We start from the raw sequence: 14,878 nt of genomic DNA on the forward strand, positions 1-14,878 counted from the left end.
ACGCCCCAAGTCCTGTCTGGGGTGCCAGATGTAAGATTAGGTAAGGTAGGGGTGGTTATGCCCTCTTCTAATGTGGAAACAGATGTGGCAGCACAAAGCTTGTTGTGAATCGACTTTATTGAAATAAAGCTAAGGACAAGTTTAAGTTTTCAAATAAACCATAGTCACAAACTCAGGCAGTGATTAACAGTCTAACACAGATATTAGCTGTATTAGACACTGGACAGCAGAGCACACGACTCTCTCTTGCAGCTTTGGTCTTCAGGTTTTTTTGGTCGGTGTCTCTCGTTGTTCAAAATTCTCTGCTGTTTTGGGACAGAGTCAAAGCTTCTTTTATTCTGGTTTCTTTTCAATTAACCCTCCCTTTCCCCAATCAGCAGATTGATTACTTTATCTCAATACTTTTACATTCTGAGGCTCCTTATTTCATTATGAGACAAATGAGAAGCCGTCTATACTGTCTGCTCTCAAGGTCTTACCCTTTTACTGCAAGTAAGCATTTTAAAATTTGACAATCTCCCAGCATCCCTCTACATCTTGTTTATTCTGTGCCCTATTTCCTAAGTTTTCTCACATTATCACACTACAAAGAAGGGTTCGAATAAAGCTAAATGTTAGTTTATGATAATAAGTTATTTAGTTTATATTAGCTAGATTTTAACAATTAATACTCTGGTTTATAACTTTTAGTAACCTCATAATTTTACACACTGAACAGCTATAGAACTGGACAGGCTGAACAGCTCCCTTGTACAGCACTGATTCTGCCAGAGCATGCTATCACTGCTTAGCAGGTGAGTGCCTACTACCTGGAAGGCACCTTCCCTGACCAGCAGTTCAGCCCATGCCTCCTGCAACTTTCAGAGTGGCACAGGAGCATCTTATGCAGTTACACTGTCCTGTTCAGCTGAGGGTCTAGAGCATGGGGCTTTCCCACTACAATATGTTCCAGCTGCAGCTGATGCAGCACCAGCTGCCTTTTTATGATGACAATGTCCCTTCTCAGGGCAGAGTGACTGGCCACCGAGATGCAGATAGAAGGAGGCCACACCTCCAACAGAGAGTCTAAAAGCAATGGACTAGCTACCCCAACATGTGCGAGTAGCTCGCTGCTGACATTTGTAACCTCATGCTGCCAAATGGCCTTCACAGTGGAGCAGGTGGCTGTGCATTGCCAGTGCCCATCAAGGCGTCTGTCACTGGTGGCCCACCCCCTGCCGCCTCCCACAACCCCATATCCATAACTCTTGCCAAATTTTGTGATCTCTTCTGCAAGAAGAGAAAGCAGGGAGTTGGAGTTTTAGGAATGGGTTGTGTTCAGAGGAATGAAGGACAACATTTGTGTATGCTGCCTGTGAGGCATGGGTTCGAGAGACCCTCGGCTGAGGGTGAATGTGAGTGTAGGCAGCTCAGATGGGGATATGAGGTATCTGCCGAGAGAGGAATGAGGAGAGCTTCAAGGTGTGTAGCCCTGAGACGTGCTGTGCAGGAGAATGATGTGTAAGTCAGAGTATGGGGCTTGGCACCGGACAGTGTTACACCACTCACCTATCATGCCCTCCTGAGGCTTGGGATCCTTGTAGTCCACAATCTGCAGGTTAGAAGGGCCACACTGCTTCCTTCCACAGCCTCTTCCAGCCAATCCTGCTTGTTTGAAGAAGGTGCCCTTTGCCTCCTGCCCTTAAAAGTTCTCCCCTCACTGCTGCCCCTCAGCTGGACCTTCAGGTAAGAGTGGGAGACCTGGGGAACAGCCTTCCCGGGCCTTCTCATCATTCCTGTGGGTGCTGCAGCCCATGAAATTCAAGTCCTGGTGAACTTCTCTGAAGCATACTGTGCTCCCTTTGACAGAAGTTTTACACAGTGGGTGCCGTTCCCATCGCCTACCTGCATGCGCTGCTATTTTGCCAGCAGCAGGGCAGGTGGCAAATGACCCACCCACCCCAGGCCAATTGAGGCCCTTGAGTGGCCAATTAATCACAGAATAATACAGAGCATATCAGCCTGTTCCACGCTGTCCTCACAAACGACCAGGTCCCTCTCACTAATGAATACTGAAGCAAAGTATTCATTTAGGACCTCCCCTACCTCCACCGACTCCAGGCACAAGTTCCCTCCACTATCCCTGATCGGCCCTACCCTCACTCTGGCCATCCTCTTGTTCCTCACAAGTGTAGAACGCCTTGGGATTTTCCTTACTCCTACCCGCCAAGACTTTTTCATGTCCCCTTCTAGCTCTCCTAAGTCCATTCTTCAGTTCCTTCCTGGCTACCTTGTAACCCTCTAGAGCCCTGTCTGATCCTTGCTTCCTTCTTCCTCTTGGCTAGCTGTTCCACATCTCTTGTCATCCAAGGTTCCTTCACCCTACCATCCCTTCCTTGCCTCATCGGGAGAAACCTATCCAGCAGTCGCAGCAAGTGCTCCCTAAACAACCTCCACATTTCTGTCGTGCATTTCCCTGAGAACATCTGTTCCCAATTTATGCTCCCCAGTTCCTGCCTAATAGCATTGTAATTCCCCCTCCCCCAATTAAATATTTTCCCATCCCGTCTGCTCCTGTCCCTCTCCATGACTATAGTAAAGGTCAGGGAGTTGTGATCACTATCACCGAAATGCTCTCCCACTGAGAGATCTGCCACCTGGCCTGGTTCGTTGCCAAGCACCAAGTCCAACATAGTCTCCCCTCTAGTCGGCCTATCTAAATATTGAGTCAGGAAACCTTCCTGGACACACCTGACAAAAACTGCTCCATCCAAACTATTTGCACTAAGGAGGTTCCAAATCAATATTAGGGAAGTTGAAGTCACCCATGACAACAACCCTGTTACTTCTGCACCTTTCCAAAATCTGCCTCCCAATCTGTTCCTCCATGTCTCTGTTGCTATTGGGGGGTCTATAGAAAACTCCCAACAAAGTGACTGCTCCTTTCCTGTTTCTGACTTCCACCCATAATGACTCAGTAGACAAACCCCCCTCGACGACCTCCCTTTCTGCAGCTGTGATACTATCCCTGATTAACAATGCCACTCCCCCACCTGTTTTACCTCCCTCCCTATTCCTTTTGAAACATCTAAACCCTGAACATCCAACATCCATTCCTGCCCGTGATATCCACGTCTCCGTAATGACCACAACATCGTAGCTCCAAGTACTGATCCATGCTCTAAGTTCATCACCCTTATTCCTGACACTTCTTGCGTTAAAATAGACACACTTCAACCCATCATACTGGCTGCAACTTTGCCCTGTCAACTGTCTAACCTTCCTCACAGACTCTCTGCACTCGGTATCTGCCTGTTCAACAGCTACCCCATCCACTGATCTGTGGCTCCGGTTCCCATCCCCCTGCCAAACTAGTTTAAACCCTCCCGAAGAGCTCTAGCTGAACCTCCAGTTTAGATGCAACCAGTCTTTCTTGTACAGGTCCCACCTTCCCTAGAAGGTATCCCAATGATCCACAAATCTGAATCCCTCCCTCTAAATTCCAGACAATATAGGCCCAATTTACTCAGTCTCTCTTCATAGTACAATCTCTTCATCCCAGGAATCAGCCTAGTGAACCTTCATTGCATATCCTCCAAAGCTAATATATCGTCTTCCTTAGTTAAGACCAAAACTGTACACAATGCTCAAGGTGTACTCTCACTAAGGCCGTATGCAATTGCAATCTGACTTCATCACTCATACTCCAATCCCTTTGTTACAAAATTACATACCATTTGCCTTCCTTATTGCTTGCTGAGTCTGCATGTTAACTTTCTGTGATTCTTGTACAAGGACACTCGGATCCCCCTGAATACCAACATTTCCCAGTCTCACCATTTAAAAAATATTCTGCTTTTCCATTTCTCCTTCCGAAGTGAATAACTTCACACTTCCCCACATTATATTCCATCTGCCATATTCTTGCCCACTCACTTAACCCATCTCTGCCACTTTTTGTCCTCTTCACTGCTTACTTTCCCACCTAACTTTTTATCAACAAATGTGTAATGCATTACACTCGATCCCCTCATCCAAGTCATTGATATAGATTGTAACTAGCTGAGACCCAAGCACTGATCCTTGTGGTACCCCAATAGTTACAGCCTGCCAACCCGAAAATAGCCCACTTATTCCTACAGTTTTCTGTCCATTATCCAATCCTCAATATATTACCCCAATTCCATGAGCCCTAATCTCACATAACAACCTCTTATATGGCACCTTTATCAAATGCTTTTTGAAAATCCAGACACTATAGCCACTGGTTCCCCCTGATCTGCCCTGCTATTTTCTTTTCATAAACCCTATTGACTTTGCCTAATCATATTATGATCTCCAAGTCTTCTATTAATAATATATTCTAGCATTTTCCCTGTTTTTGATGTCAGGCTAACAGGCCTACAGCTCCCTGTTTTCTCTCTCCTTTCTTGAATAGTGGGTTTACGTTCTCTACCTTCCAGTCTTTGGGGAATATTCTTGAATCTAGGGAATTCTGAAAGATCAAAACCAATACATCCACGATCTCTGCAGCCACCTCTAAAAATCCTAGGGTGTAGGCCACCAGGTCCAGGGGATTTGTTGACATAGTCCCATTAATTTCTGCAATACTATTTCTTTACTAATAATAATATTCCTAAATTCATCTTTTTCATTAAATCCTCAGATTCCCACTATTTCCAGGATGTTTTTGTGTCTTCTACCATGAAGACAGATAGAAAGTCTGTCCTCTATTCTTTAAGGGATATATTTTTGTTGTAAATTATGAATTAATGCTTTAAATGTTTGCCATTGTTGAGGTACCATCACATCTTTTAATCTAGTTTCCCAATCTACTTTACTCATTCACCTCTCAAACCTACATAGTCTGCATTATTAAGACTTAAAATCCTAGTTTTGAACTTAACTAAATTACTCTCAAACTCAATTTAAAATTCTATCATATGATCCCTCGAGGCTGCTTTACTACAAGTTTATTAATTAACTCTTTCTCACTGCACAATACCTTAAAATAGACTGTTTCTTAGTTGGTTCCTTGACCTCCTGTATACATTGCATGAACTCATCATCCACCTTTTATATCTCCTTATGCGGCTCGGTGTCATATTTTGTTTCATAATGCTCCTGTGAAGTTCCTAAGGACGGTTTATTACATTAAAGGCATTATATAAATAGAAGTTGGTGTTGAATGACTGCAATTTTGGTGAAGTCCCCAGCATCACAGATGCCAGACTTCAGCCAATTCAATTCACTCCGCGTAATATCCACAAACGACTGAAGACACTGGATACTGCAAAGGCTATGGGCCCTGACAATATTCCAGCAATAGTACTGAAGACAGAAGGAGCATGTCAGACAGAAGGAGACAATCACTGACTAACGCAAGCAAATGGGTGCTGGGTGGAGCACTACCTAGAACTGTACTCCAGGGAGAATGTTGTCACTGAGACCGCCCTCAATGCAGCCCAGTCTCTGCCAGTCATAGATGAGCTGGACGTACAGCCAACAAAATCGGAACTTAGTGATGCCATTGATTCTCTAGCCAGCAGAAAAGCCCCTGGGAAGGATGGCATTACCCCTGAAATAATCAAGAGTGCCAAGCCTGCTATACTTTCAGCACTCTACGAACTGCTTTGCCTGTGCTGGGTCGAGGGAGCAGTACCACAGGACATACGTGATGCCAATATCATCACCCTCTATAAAAACAAGGGTGACCGCGGTGGCTGCAACAACTACCGTGGAATCTCCCTGCTCAACATAGTGGGGAAAGTCTTCACTCGTCACTTTAAACAGGCTCCAGAAGCTGGCTGAGCATGTCTACCCTGAGGCAAAGTGTGGCTTTCGAGCAGAGAGATCCACCATTGACATGCTGTTCTCCCTTGAACAGCTACAGGAGAAATGCCGTGAACAACAGATGCCCCTCTACGTTGCTTTCATTGATCTCACCAAAGCCTTTGTCCTCGTCAGCAGACGTGGTCTCTCCAGACTACTAGAAATGATCGGATGTCCACCAAAGCTACTAAGTACATCACCTCATTCCATGACAATATGAAAGACACATAGTGGCGCCTCATCAGACCCCTTTCCTATCCTGAGTGGCGTGAAACAGGGCTGTGTTCTCGCACCTACACTGTTTGGGATCTTCTTCTCCCTGCTGCTCTCACATGCGTTCAAGTCTTCAGAAGAAGGAATTTTCCTCCACACAAGATCAGGTGGCAGGTTGTTCAACCTTACCCGTCTAAGAGTGAAGACCAAAGTACGGAAAGTCTTCATCAGGGAACTCCTCTTTGCTGACGATGTTGCATTAACATCTCACTGAAGAGTGTCTGCAGAGACTCATCGACAGGATTGCAGCTGCCTGCAACGAATTTGGCCTAACCATCAGCCTCAAGAAAACGAACATCATGGGACAGGACGTCAGAAATGCTCCATCCATCAATATCAATGACCACACTCTGGAAGTGGTTCAAGAGTTCACCTACCTAGGCTCAACGATCACCAGTAACCTGTCTCTCGATGTAGAAATCAACAAGCGCATGGGAAAGGCTTCCACTGCTATGTCCAGACTGGCCAAGAGAGTGGGAAAATGGCGCACTGACACGGAACACAAAAGTCCGAGCGTATCAAACTTGTGTCCTCAGTACCTTGTTCTATGGCAGCAAGGCCTGGACAACGTATGTCAGCCAAGAGCGACATCTCAATTCATTCCATCTTCGCTGCCTCCGGAGAATACTTGGCATCAGGTGGCAGGGCCGTATCTCCAACACAGAAGTCCTCGAGGCGGCTAACATCCCCAGCATATACACCCTGAGCCAGCGGCGCTTGAGATGGCTTGACCATGTGAGCCGCATGGAAGATGGCAGGATCCCCCAAGGACACATTGTACAGCGAGCTTGTCACTGGTATCAGACCCACCGGCTGTCCATGTCTCCGCTTTAAAGATGTCTGCAAACGCGACATGAAGTCCTGTGACATTGATCACAAGTCATGGGAGTCAGTTGCCAGCGATCGCCAGAACTGGTGGGCAGCCATAAAGGCGGGGCTAAAGTGTGGCGAGTCGAAGAAACTTAGCAGTTGGCAGGAAAAAAGACAGAAGCGCAAGGGGAGAGCCAACTGTGTAACAGCCCCGACAACCAATTTTATCTGCAGCACCTGTGGCAGAGTCCATCACTCAGGAATTGGCCTTTATAGCCATCCAGGCACTGCTTCACAAACCACTGACCACCTCCAGGCGCTTACCCATTGATTCTTGAGACAAGGAGGCCAAAGAAGAAGAAGAAGAAGAAGAAGTACTGACGACCTGTGGTCCCGAACTTGCCGCGCCCCTAGCCAAGCTGTTCCAGTACAGCTACAACAGTGGCATCTATCCAACAATATGGAAAATTGCCCAGGTCTGTCCTGTACACAAAAAGCAGGACAAGTCTAACCTGGCCAATTTCCATCCCATCAGTCTACTCTCAATCATCAGTAAAGTGATGGAAGGTGTCATCAACAGTGCCATTAACCGGCACTTGTTTAGCAATCACCTGCTCAGTGGTGCTCAGTTTGTGTTCCGCCAGGGCCACTCAGCTCCTGACCTCATTACAGCCTTGGTTCAAACATAGACAAAAGAGCTGAACTCAACAGGTGAGGTGAGTGTGACTGCCCTTGACATCAAGGCAGCATTTGACAGAGTATGGCATCAAGGAGCCCTAGCAAAACTGAAGTCAATGGAAATCGGGGGAAAAACTCTCCATTGGTTGGAGTCATACCTAGCGCAAAGGAAGATGGTTGTGGTTGTTGGAGGTCAATCATCTGAGCTCCAAGACATCACTGCAGGAGTTCCTCAGGGTAGTGTCCTAGGCCCAACCATCTTCAGCTGCTTCATTAATGACCTTCCTTCAGTCATAAGGTCAGAAGTGGGGATGTCCGTTGATTGCACAATGTTCAACACCATTTGTGACTCCTCAGATACTGAAGCAGTCTGTGCAGAAATGCAGCAAGACCTGGACAATATCCAGGCTTGGGCTGATAAGTGGCAAGTAACATTCGCACCACACAGGTGCCAGGCAATGACCATCTCCAACAAGGGAGAAACTAACCATCTCCCCATGACATTCAATGGCATTACCATTGATGAATTTCCCACTAACATCATCCTAAGGGCTACCATTGACCAGAAACTGAACTGGAGTAGCCATATAAATAGCGTGGCTACAAGAGCAGGTCAGAGGCTAGGAATCGTGTGGCAAGTAACTCACCTCCTGACTCTCCAAAGTCTGTCCACCATCTACAAGGCACAAATCAAGAGTGTGATGGAATACTCTCCACTTGCTTGAATGGGTGCAGCTCCAACAACACTCAAGAAGCTCGACACCATCCAGGACAAAGCAGCCCACTTGATTGGCACCCCATCTACAAACATTCACTCCCTCCACCAACGCACAGTGGCAGTGTACCATCTACAAGTTGCACTGCAGCAATGCACCAAGGCTGCTTAGACAGCACCTTCCAAACCCACAACCTCTATCAACTAGAAGGACAAGGGCAGCAAATGCAAGGGAACACCACCACCTGCAAGTTCCCCTCCAAGTCACACACCATCCTGACTTGGAACTATATCGCCGTTCCTTCACTGTCGCTGGGTCAAAATCCTGGAACTCCCTTCCTAACAGCACTGTGGGTGTACCTATCTCACATGGACTGCAGCGGTTCAAGAAGGCAGCTCACCACCTTCTGATGGGCAATTAGGGATGGGCAATAAATGCTGGCCTGGCCAGTGACGCCCACATCCCATGAATGAATAAAAAAAATGAAAATTCAACTCCCCTATGATTATTACATTACCCTCGTTGCATGCGCTAATTTCCTGATTTATACTCTGTCCAACATTGCAGCTACTGTAACAGAGCCAATAAACTACTGTTTTTTGCCACTCATTTCCTAGCTCCGCCCAAACTGATTGTACATCTGGATTTTCAGAGCTATGATCCTTTATCGTCAGGCATCAACCCAACTCCACTCCCTACTAATCATCACCCACCCCACCCACTCTTTTTCCATTTTTCCATTTTGCTTATTTCTCTTAAAAGGCAAGAATTCTGGAATATTTAGTTCCAACCTTGGTCACTCTGCATTCTTCTTCTCTTCTTTTGGGCCTCCTTATCTCGTTAGACAATTAGCTCAAACTCATTAATTTTTATCTCTGCTGTTAATTCCACTATTTTGTTGCGGATGCTTTGTACAGATATACTGCCTTTAGCCTTATATTTTTTCTATTTTTCCCCGATTTCACTTTGACACTGAAGGCAATGTACTTGTGGAAAGAACAGATTCCATATTAGGATGTGTATTGAGGAACTTTTTTTTTTACTACTACTATCCCTGTTGATATGGAACCTTATAACTCATGAATCTGATGCCAAAATGTTTTGCTGGAGCTTAGCGAAATATGATTCCACAGAATTTTCACACAGCTCCAGAATGTTATATTCGTTATTTACATAATAGCCAACACTGATAAATTCTTGACCTCATTAAGTGCAGGTTATTAAAATGACAGCTACTTCAAATGCATCTGCATCTGAGACAAGAGAATGATTTACTCCATCAGCATGAAAGACAGGCATACATCTTTCAGCAAGAACAGGTCCCACAAGTACAGAGTCTGGGACTTGGTTATTTTCTTGACTTTTGGCTGAACCCAAATAAATGATTTTCCATTCCAAATCCTTGGACAGATCTTTGAGGCACTCCGATGTGATCACAAACTGAAAAGGGTTGAAAAACTGTGAGCAATTCTGGGCACCACACCTTAGGAAGGATATATTGGCCTTGGAAGGAGTGCAGGGTAGATTTACCAGAGTGATACCTGGACTTTATGGTTAAATTACAAGGAGAGCTTATGCAAACCAAGGCTGTATCCCCTGGAATTTAGAAGATTGAGTAATTTAAGGTACTGCAAAGGTTATGGGCCCTGACAACATTCCAGCAATAGTACAGAAGACCTGTGCTCCAGAACTTGCTGTGCCCATAGCCAAGCTGTTCCAGTACAGCTACAACACTGGCATCTACCCAGCAATGCGAATATTTGCCTAGTTATGTCCTGTGCACAAAAAGCGGGATAAATCCAACCCGGCCAATTACCGCCCCATCAGTCTACTCTCGATCATCAATAAAGTGATAATGGTGTCGTCAACAGTGCTATCAAGTGGCAATTGCTTCGCAATAACCTGCTCAGTGATGCTCAGTTTGGGTTCTGCCAGAGCCACTCAGCTCCTGACCTCATTACAGCCTTGATTCAAACAAGGACAAAAGAGCTAAACTCCAGAGGTGAGATGAGAGTGACTGCCCTTGACTTCAAGGCAGCATTTGACCGAGTATGGCATCAAGGAGCCCTAGCAAAACTGGAGTCAATGGGAATCAGGGGGAAAACCCTCCGCTGGTTGGAGTCATACCTCGCACAAAGGAAGATGGTTGTGGTTGTTGGAGGTCAATAATGTCAGCTCCAGGACATCACGGCAGGTGTTCCTCAGGGTAGTGACCTAGGCCCAACCATCTTCAGCTGCTTCATTAATGGCCTTCCTTCAATCATAAGGTCAAAAGTGGGGATGTTCCCTGATGATTGCACAATGTTCAGCACCATTCGTGACTCTTCAGATACTGAAGCAGTCCGGGTAGAAATGCAGCAAGACCTGGACAATATCCAGGCTTGGGCTGAAAAGTGGCAAGTAACATTCGCGCCACACAAGTGGCAGGCAATGATCATCTCCGAACAAGGGAGAATCTAACCATCTCCCCATGACATTCAATGGCATTATGGTCATGGAACCCCCCACTATCAACATCCTGGGGGTTACCATTGACCAGAAACTGAAATGGAGTAGCCATATAAATACCTTGGCTACAAGAGCAGGTTAGAGGCTAGGAATCCCGCAGTGAATAACTCACCACCTAACTCCCCAAGCTTGCCCACCATCTACAAGACACAAGCCAGGAGTGTGATGGAATACTCTCCACTTGCCTGGATTGGTGCAGCTCCAACAACACTCAAGAAGCTCGACACCATCCAGGACAAAAGCAGCCCACTTGATTGGCACACTGTCCACAAACATTCACTCCCTCCACCACTGACTCACAGTGGCAGTAGTGTGTACCATCTACAAGATGCACTGCAGCTCCTTATACAGCATCTTCCAAACCCACGACCTCTACCACCTAAAAGGACAAGGGCAGCAGATGCATGAGAACACCACCACCTCCAAGCCACACACCATCCTGACTTTGAACTATACCGCTGTTCCTTCACTGTCACTGGGTCAAAATCCTGGAATTCTCTTCCTTACAGTGGGTGTACCTACCCCACATAGACTGCAGCAGTTTAAGGCGGCAGCTCACCACCACTTTATCCAGGGCATTAAGGGATGGGCAATAAATGCTGGCTTAGCCAGTGACGCCCACATCCCATAAACAAATGAAAAAAAAGTTTAATTGAAGTTTTAAAGATGTTAAGGGGAACAGACAGGGTAGGTATAAAGAAACTATTTCTGCTGGTTGGGGAGTCTAGGACTAGAGGGTATTCCCCAAAAATTAGAGCCAGATCTTTCAGGAGTGAAATTAGGAAACACTTCCACATACAAAGGGTGGTCGAAGTTTGGAACTTTCTGCCACAAGTGGCAATTGATACTAGATCTATCATTAATTTTAAATCTGAGATTGATAGATTTATGTTATCCAAAGGTATTAAAGGATATGGGGCAAAAGCAGATATATGGAGTTAGGTTGCATATCTGCCATGATCTCATTGAATGGCAGAATAGACTCCTGGGGCTAAATGGCCAACTACAGTTCACATGTTCCTAAAATATGTTCTGTTAAATTCAGCACTGCTTACTTTTGTTACGAGGAAAAAATTGAAAATATGCCTGCAAGGCATGGAAATTTTGGATCAACCACAGCAACTTGCATTTTTGTTGCACTTCAACTTAATAAAATAGCCCAAAGTTTTCCATGGAGGCAAAATTGATAAAATAAACTGAAGGAAAAAATATTGGGGAGATACCAAAGGCATAGTCAGAGAGGTACTCTTTGAGGAGGCTTCTGATAAAGGGGGTTGAGATAGAGTGTTCCAGAATGTAGGGTCACTTTGTCTGAAAGTTCTAGAGTGGAGGAGATTTGAACAAATCGAGAGTCAGAAGAGCATATATAACTGGATTGGAGAAGTTCCCAAAAGCAACTGGAACAAAGACATAGAATTTAGTAGGCTAATGAGGGAAGTCTAGGAGTAGTAAGACTTAGAGCTGAGGAAGCCTTGGATGACAGTTTCATCAGCAACAAAAAGTGAGCTAAAATTGAAAGCATGTGATGGCGCGGAAATGGAAGTAGGCAGCTTGATGGTGGTTAGGATGTGTTTGAAGCTGCACTGCAGTCTATTATTAGGAATGTGGTAACCTAGCACTTAGAAAATCATTATATGATTAGGAAGGGTCAACACTGTTTCATGAAACGGAGATCAATTTGACAAACATGTTATAGTTTTATGAGGAAGTAGCTAGCAGGGTCGATAAGGGGGAACCAGTGGATGTAGCATATTTGGATTTTCAGAAGGCATTTGATAAGGTGCCACACAAAAGGTTGTTATACAAGATTAGGGCTCATGGGATTAGGGATAATATATTAGCATAGATCGAAGACTGGTTAACTGACCAAAAAACAGACAGTAGGAATAAACGAGTCATTTTCAGGTTGGCTGGTTGTAACTAGTGGGGTACACAAGGATTAATACTGGGGCCTCAGCTATTTACAATCTATATCAAGGACTTAGATGAGGGAACCATGTGTAATGTATCAAAGATGGCTCATGATAGTCTTGCTGCAATTATAAAGGATTTTGCTGAAACCACACCTGGAGTACTGTGAACGGTTTTAACTCTTTTCCTAAGGATATACTTGTCTTAGAGTGGGGGGAGGGTTGCAATGAAGACTCAGTAGATTGATTCCTGGGATGAAAGGTTTGTCCTATGAGGATCAATTGAATAGAATGTGCCTATATTCTCTGTTGTTTAGAAAAATGAGAGGTGATCTCATTGAAATGTCTTCAATTCTTAGAGGACCTGACAGGATAAAGGTCAAGAAGCTGTTTCCATTGGCTGAGTGTACAACTGGGGGTCATTGTCTCAGTGTAAGGGTCAGCCATTTAGGGCTGAAATGATGAACAATTTCTTACAAGGTTGTGAATCTGTGGAATTCTCTACCTCAGAGGGCTGTGGACACTCAATCGTTGAATATTTTCAAAACTCAGATTGCTAGATTTTTGGACATGAAGGGAATCAAGGGATATGGGGACAGTGGACTTAAGATAGAAGATCAGCATGATCTTATTGAATTATGGAGCAGACTTGGGGGACCATATGGCATACTCCTACTCCTATTTCTTATCTTATGATCTTAGAGTCAAATAGATACCAAAGTTGTGCACCATCAAGGTCAGCCTGAGCAAATTGGGGAGGCGATGGATTTGAGCTAAGATGAGGTTTCTGCTGGGAGCTGAACAGGCTGTCTTCAGTATTGCTAGTGTTAATTTGTGGGTGCAGAGTTAGTGGTGGCGGAGAGGTAGAGCATGTTGTCAGCATATGCAAGACCCCATGCCTGCAGATGATCATGCATGTAGATGAGGACAAAAGGGAGAGCAAAATGAGCTGGAGTTTGGGAGAGAAGGAGATGGAGGAAAAGGCTGCAGTAACTCGATGCTCTTGATCTTTGAGATGGCTAGTAGCAACAGTTGTGTTATCAGGGAGACAATTGGAATTGAGAAGTTTTTTTTGCAGGGAGAGTGATAAGATAGTTTTAGGAGAGTTGAAGCGAGGGAGATTTGGATACTAAGAAGGACATGTATTTATTTAGCCCATTACTACAGCTCTCAAAAATGGCCCAAAGTGCTTCACATACAATCAATACATTGAATTGTGGTTAGTGTTCATGTGCAAGCAAATGAAACTGACAACTTACAAACAGTAAGATCCCACAAACAGGAATTGGATGATTGAGCAGTTAGTATGTGTGGTGTTATTGATTGAAAGAAGAACGTTGGCCAGGGTAGGGGCTGAAATGTCCAATTCACAGAACAATGGCACAGCAGAGAAACTGTTTCCAAAAGCTATAATTGGAGTTATGTCCATCACTAGAAACTTCACTCTTCAATTTTTCTTCCCTACCACCGCCCCTTCCCCCAACCTCCACAAAGCACATGTGACTCATGGAACAATACTTTGCCTAAGTGGCCATTCTTCATGTATGAGATTAGGCAGTGACTGTTTACAAGGTATGTGGATAACATATTAGACAAGCCTGTCAACCAACAACTAAACAAATGCACTTTCCAGCAGAGGTCTTTATACAGCAATCAGAAGTGGGAATCTTGGTTGATGCCTTGGCCCAAACAAGATACACGACAGCAGCCCAGTACATGTCTCAATTTTCACCTCATCGCCCCACATTGGGTACAGGTTTAGATTTAGTTTAGAGATACAGCACTGAAACAGGCCCTTCGGCCCACCGAGTCTGTGCCGACCATCAACCACCCATTTATACTAATCCTACACTAATCCCATATTCCTACCACATCCCCACCTGTCCCTATATTTCTCCACCACCTACCTATACTAGGGGCAATTTATAATGGCCAATTAACCTATCAACCTGCAAGTCTTTGGCATGTGGGAGGAAACCGGAGCACCCGGAGGAAACCCACGCAGACACAGGGAGAACTTGCAAACTCCACACAGGCAGTATCCAGAATTGAACCCGGGTCGCTGGAGCTGTGAGGCTGCGGTGCTAACCACTGCGCCACTGTGCTTCTCTGCTGTGACACAGCCATGAGTGAAAACACAGCACGTGGGGAATCAAGTCATTCCCTCATCCT

The 14,878-nt window shown here is 45.1% G+C and overlaps 1 protein-coding gene and 1 pseudogene across 17 annotated transcripts in view; one reads left to right on the forward strand and one right to left on the reverse strand.

The window, feature by feature from the left end:
• Window positions 1-14,878, forward strand: part of st3gal2 (ST3 beta-galactoside alpha-2,3-sialyltransferase 2) — a 448,231-nt gene that overhangs the window by 152,126 nt on the left and 281,227 nt on the right. The gene's annotated exons all lie outside the window — the stretch shown is intronic.
• On the reverse strand, window positions 890-11,420 carry LOC137378610 (histone chaperone ASF1A pseudogene; annotated as a pseudogene).

This window comes from Heterodontus francisci, chromosome 17 (assembly GCF_036365525.1).
Source record: "Heterodontus francisci isolate sHetFra1 chromosome 17, sHetFra1.hap1, whole genome shotgun sequence".
Lineage (NCBI taxonomy): Eukaryota > Metazoa > Chordata > Chondrichthyes > Heterodontiformes > Heterodontidae > Heterodontus > Heterodontus francisci.